The sequence below is a fragment of the Peromyscus eremicus genome, chromosome 10 (genome assembly GCF_949786415.1).
Source record: "Peromyscus eremicus chromosome 10, PerEre_H2_v1, whole genome shotgun sequence".
Classification (NCBI taxonomy): Eukaryota; Metazoa; Chordata; class Mammalia; order Rodentia; family Cricetidae; genus Peromyscus; species Peromyscus eremicus.
The window spans coordinates 88113613-88120372 of NC_081426.1; positions in this window are offsets into that span (position 1 = coordinate 88113613).

Consider the following 6760-nt stretch of genomic DNA (forward strand, 5'->3'; position numbering starts at 1 on the left):
CCAACAACTTCTCACAGCAAACCACGCCTTCCGTTCACCATCACAGTTAGGGTTAAAAGGATGCTTTGTCCCTTCTGTCCACATTATTCTGAGTCTAGCTACTGCTGTCACAATGCTTGCTCAGAAGGCTCGGAGTGGGCATATCTTAGATAATGTGCACCACAGAGCCTGGCATTCCCAACCTTGGAGACAGGAAGTAGAGCCCAGGCCTCCATACCACAACAAGCACCTAAGATTTCCCCACCTCAGGTCCAAAATTCTTCTGTTAAAACCAGTGAACAGAGAGTCTGAAGTGAAATGCTGGTGTCTGACATTTGCAAAGCATGGAAAATGAAAAAAAAAAACAGTATAGATTCAAAACCATGGAACACACCAGTGTGAGTTTGTGCTAGCCCTGGTTGGACGACCTATGCTATATATGCCCTTCAGTTCGGTATTCACCTTGAACTTCTCAAATTGGCCATAAGAAGCTCTAAATATTTTATGTGAGTTCTGATTCACAAATGACAGAATAAACTCGACATCTTATGTATGACTGACCAGGATTAGCCTCGTGTTATGCCTACCCCTAAATGTCTCCCCATTGGGGTTTATACCTCATCTTCCTGAACATGCCCTTTATTTGAGCTGCACACATGCACTAGATTCATGCGCCAAGGCAATATGCCTTGTGTCATGCAATGCTTGATGTACACTTGATTTTAAAGTTGGTGATGCCAAACTTAAGGCACGAGCCACCCCTGCCGTGGCTGAGACTTCAATCCCTCTTTGGGGTCCGAGTTTATTTTTGCACATCTACAGATGTTTTCCACTTTTCTCCTCCACAGCATGACTACTACGAGGTTATCTGGAACATAAAATGGAGTCTCTCTGCAAAAACTAAAGGCAAAATGCAAACAGATAAGAAGGTGGAAACGTGAGTGAAAAGGGGGTGGCATGCGGTAAGCAACGGGACACTGTTCTCCTCGCTGTCTCTTCCAGGAAGGACTTGCTACTTACTGCTCTTGTGCATCATTCAGCAGCATCCTCTTCCATCCACCAGCTCCACCTTTTCCTTTCACTTGTCCAATGACATGACGTCCACACCGGTCTGTAGCTTGAGTTTTCCTGCCTGGCCCACAGTCAGGACAAATCTCTATCACCTGCCAGTCCCACAGCCGCTCAGATCCAACCAAGTAAACACAGAGACTTATATTGGTTACAAACTGTATGGCCATGGCAGGCTTCTTGCTAACTGTTCTTACAGCTTAAATTAATCCATTTCTATAAATCTATACCTTGCCATGTGGCTCGTGGCTTACTGGCATCTTCACATGCTGTTTGTCATCGTGGCAGCTGGCAGTGTCTCTCTGACTCAGCCTTCCACTTCCCAGCTTTATTCTCTTCCTTGCCCCGCCTACACTTCCTGCCTAGCCAATGGCCAATCAGTGTTTTATTTATTGACTAATTAGCAACACATTTGCCATACAGAACATCCCACAGCACTCCCCCCCCTTTTTTTTTTCAAAAAGGAAAGTTTTAACCTTAACAAAGTAAAATTACATATAATTTGGGAATTTGGGCGTAGCTTCTCTTACTACTTCCTGCTAGAGGAGGGCGCTGTATCTTATGGGGACACAAAGAAAATTTTAGGATCATGGAGTAGTCTGTGAGGCTGTATTGTCTGAGCCAGTTGCCTTGAAACCATTCTGGATGTTGGATCATCTGGGCCATGGTGTCATCGGAGACCTTTCAGGGGGTCTTGGCTGGTCAAACCTGATGTATCTTAATCTGGAACAAATCCATAGCCTTTGGCTTTCTGTGGGAACAAAAGCAGAGTCTCCTTTCCAAAGCAACATATCTTTATATCCAAATTTTAAAGTCAAGGTACCTTTAAAATATACATATTGTTTTAACTCAACATCTTTTATAAGCAAATGTTTTTCTGCAGTTAAAAATCCCAAAGACAACATAATCCATATTCTCTGTGTAATATTCATCTTTACGTGGCTTATTTTTTATATTAATTTTATTGTCTCTTTAAAGACTTTATTTTTTAAAACTATGTATTTGTTTCTATAACTGTATATATCACCTTTTTTGTCTCTTTCAAGCCTACGTATATTTTACACACATTGTAAACTATTACATCTGAATCTGTCTTATTGTGAATCTATTGCTTTAAACTGCAGCAGCTGTGGCTGCTGGCTCCGCCCACCTCAGCTTCCCAACATGGCTACATTTACCACCAGCTCTGGAAGCTATCATGGGTCTATGCTTTTATCCAAGCAGCGTGTAGCCCAAAAACCTCTTTTTTTGTTTTGTACTAGCAAAGTCTAAATCCACCATGCAGCTTAATGTGCCACTTGCAGAGGCCTCATTCCCACCATACCGCAGGTAGAGCACTCATGCTAGGAACCCACCAGTAGCTCAAACCAGCAGCTGCCGCTCATTTGAGAGAGACAATTAGGAAGTTGTTTTTAGCTCCGTTTTAGAATCTTTTTTCTCAGTTTTTAGGTGGAAACTCTTGCTACCACGTTGGATGCCATTTGTAGCTTGAGTTTTCCTGCCTGGCCCACAGTCAGGACAAATCTCTATCACCTGCCAGTCCCACAGCCGCTCAGATCCAACCAAGTAAACACAGAGACTTATATTGGTTACAAACTGTATGGCCATGGCAGGCTTCTTGCTAACTGTTCTTACAGCTTAAATTAATCCATTTCTATAAATCTATGCCTTGCCATGTGGCTCGTGGCTTACCGGCATCTTCACATGCTGTTTGTCATCATGGAGGCTGGCATTGTCTCTCTGACTCAGCCTTCCACTTTCCTTGTCCCGCCTACACTTCCTGCCTAGCCAATGGCCAATCAGTGTTTTATTTATTGACTAATTAGCAACACATTTGCCATACAGAACATCCCACAGCACCGGTCCTCCCAACCCCAGGGATCAGTACAAGAGGAACTGTAAAGACTCATCTCCCAGGGATTCAGCTAGTACTCTCAAGCACACATGGCCCCCAGCCCTCCACCTCCTCAGAGAGGAGACCACTACAGGACAAGAGAGGCCTGCTACCCCTCACTGGGGCCACCCTAGCCAATGTCACTGCTAAGCTCTGGTTTCATCGCCCCACCCCACCCTACCCCTACTGGGCGAAGGGCTAGTGGTTTGGTGTCTTTTCTAGCTGCCTCAGCTTGGCAGCTGGAAACATTGTAAGTAGTACTAACTGAGGTACTAGTGATGCTGAGACACACAGTTCAGTAGAACAGGGAAATAACAGTGGACTAGATGGGACACACAGAAGAACAGTCCAGTTAGAAGATCTGATGGAAGATTTTTCTGAAGGAAAAGTCCCCAGTAGAGTCTTGAAGAGTGAGTAGGGTTTCCCCAACTGAAAGAGGGAACAGAGAAGGAGAAGACAAAGAAGCATGATCAAAGGTAGCATGGCTGGCATCTGGGCAAGGGCAGATGGCAGTTAGCATTGCTGGACTACACAGTGTAAACCTGGAGAGGGGCTAGATGAAGCTGGAGGCCATGCAGAGGCCGAGGTGTAAAGGGTGTAGATTGATTGTATGAGTGAGGAGCTGCCAAGGACAGTTTTTAACCAAATGCTAGGCCAATTTGCATTTGTTTATTTATTACTTTCATTATTATTTTAGTACCAGGGACTAAGTCCAGGGCCTTGACATGCTAGGCAAGCACTCCACCTAAGTTGTATCTCCAACTAGATTTGCATATTTTGAACCTCCTGGGCCAAAGTAAGGACGACTGGTGCAGGGTGAGCAGGGCAGGGTTGGAGGTGTCAAGAACAGTTATAAGGCTTCTGTGGTTGTCAAGTCCAAACATGATGATGCTCCAGTAAGGTCAGAAGTGACTATGAGGAAGAGTCGGTCGAATCATTGCTGAAAGGTCTCTACTGATCGGGTGGGTCTGACGGGGAAAACTTATAGCTCCTCCCAGCTTTGTTACGCAGCAATCATTTTACCAAAGCTGGAGGGAAACCTGAGCTGGAAGGATGAGGCTCTTCGTGAAGTCATCATGAACCCCTGTTCCTAAGACGAGAACTCTCCATAAAGGCTGAAGACTTAAGATGTTACTCACCGTACCATAAAGAACTACTTTCCCTGAAGGGCTTGTTCGCGGAAGTTTCTCTGTCTACAATTCAATTTGCTCTTTCCCGACTCCGTTATGGTGAGTTCAATTTGTTCTTTCCCGACTCTGTTATGGTGAGTGTCCTAATACATGAACAAGCGGTTTCCTTCCTACACTTAGCTTGCACTCTGCTGGAAAGAGACTACGTAGTAACGCCGCACTCAGTGTTGGTCTGTACACCCCATTAGTGCCACCCCGTTAATGCCTCTAGTGTTAGAGATCTGCTGTCGAGCGTCCCAGTGGCTCAAACAGGCACTGAGTGGGGAGGGTTCTGTGATGTCGTCAGGAGAAAAATCTTAAGAACCAACTCTACAGGAGCTTGTTTTGTATTTTGAAAAAATAAAAAATGATTACTTGTTAACAAATAATACTTCCAAGTAGGAGGTGAATGGATGTTTGTTGTTCCCTAGACTTCATTTTATTTGCAGTCCTTAAACTTAATTTCTAAAGAACCATAAATGCATTCTACCACCTTATTCCTACCAATTATCCCTCTCTCTTACCAAACATAAAACTCAGGAATTCTCTTCCTCCTTAATAATGACTGAATTCATTAGATGAGGAAAGAAAGCAAAAAAGCTAATAAACTGATGATCTTTTCAAATTACCCTAATTAAAGTCCTGCAGCACTACCAGAAACATATGTAAGTGTGCATGGTTGTACACAATAGACATTATAAATAACACATGCATATTTGTGAGGGTATTCAAACTCGAGCTAACAGAACCACTTTAAATACCTATCTACACTAAGAAGACAAAGAGTAGGAAAGAAGAGCACACCAGTTCAAAATTCCTGGTGCAATCTTCTTTGAAAGCCCTAACTGATCCCCTGCAGTTCTGTCTGTGCCCAGTTCAGCTCCTGGAGAACAGACTGGGACGGAATTTGCACACTGGTTAGGAAGAACTCTCTGTATCCATATCTGGAGAGAAGGTAGGAAACATCAGTAGTTAGGGGAAGTCTGGACCACAGTGTAGTGACAGCAGACTTCAGCTGATTGTAAAGACCTTTTGGGCTTCAGTATAAACTGATCTCAGAGTGGGAAAAGGGCCTTGGATAAAGAGCCAACAAGTGTAGCGAGAGTTGGCAGCCAAGGACAAGTGCCTGAAGAGGGGATCGAATGGGCGTTATGTGCAGCCAGCAGTCCTGGAGTCAAGGTAACGGCTACCTGCCCTAAAGACAGGCTTCTGATACACACTGCACACCAAGCCCCGCTTGTAAGTTTGAGGACAGGGAGCAAAGCTGCCAGTAAGTTTGTCTGAATCAACGAAAACACAGAGACCTTAACACCATGGGCTCAAGATCCTCATCTGTCAAACGGGGCAAGATACATATTTCTCAGCTGTCTCCAGTCTTGCAAGTCTATCTGTGGAATGAAGAGATGGCTCAGCAGTGAAGAGCACTTACGGCTCTTGTAAGGACATGGGTTTGTTTTCTAGCACTCACCTGGTGGTTCACAAATCACCTGTAACTCCAGTTCCAGGGGATCTGACACTTTCTTCCAGTGCCACAGGCATCCAAGCACATACATGACACACAAACATACATGTAAACAAATTACTCATACACATAAAATAAAGATAAATGAATCTTTTCTTCAGGTGGAGGTTTAGGATTTCTCTGCATAGCTCTGGCTGTCCTAGAACTCGCTGTAGACCAGGCTGGCCTTGAACTCACAGAGATCTACCTGCCTCTGCCTCCTGAATGCTGGGATTAAAGGCATGTGCCACCATGCATAGCTAATGAATCCCTTTTTTAAGTCTAGATGTGAACCAAATTTATTACACTATATAAGTGGGATTTTAAAATCTCCCTTTATGTCTTCTATGTGTGTGGCTGTGTGGCTGTGTAGGGCTGGTGATTTCATGTGCTGGGGTATATGCTGGCGATCAAATCCAGGGCCGTGTACGTGCTAAGCAAGTGTTAGACACTGAGCTAAAGCCAGGATCTCAGTTAACTTTTCTATGTACATTTGGAGCCCTTTGAATAAACAGAACTTTGCCAAACATCGTGTTTACATTATACCACCTGGACCAGAGGAACTATGAAGGGCTCTGCACTGTAAGAAACACTTGGGAAAGTGATAGAAAGGTATGTCTTTGTTTTGATGGCATTAATTCACCAAACTTAGGATTTATTCTAACTCAATTGGAGGGAATAATGTAGATTTTCAACTGTGGTATTATTGGAACGTATATATTTTAAGTTGGCTTAAGACACAGTCATTAGGAATATGTTGTATGGGCGAGAGGAACAGGGCATGACTGTAGTACTTCGGCAACAGAGAAGATGCACCTAGAATAACACGACACAATGCCCCTTCTCAGGACGAAAAGTAAAGAAGCGCCTCAAGCCCAGATTCATATGCAACTTCAAGAAAGGACAGCTAAGATCAGCCAGGCTGTAATAAAACTGATGGTCAATAGCAGAGATCTCCCCGGAGAGGGCGTAGCTGCTGGGCCAGAAGGCCAGAGACATCTCCAAGTTTTCTGCTAGCCAAGGACATGAACAGCAGAGAAGAGATAAGAGTGTAATTGTCTAGAAACAGAAGGAACATTACCAAACTCCTTCTATGAGGCTACTATTACCCTGATTCTTAAACCAAACAAGGATACAACAAAGAAAGAG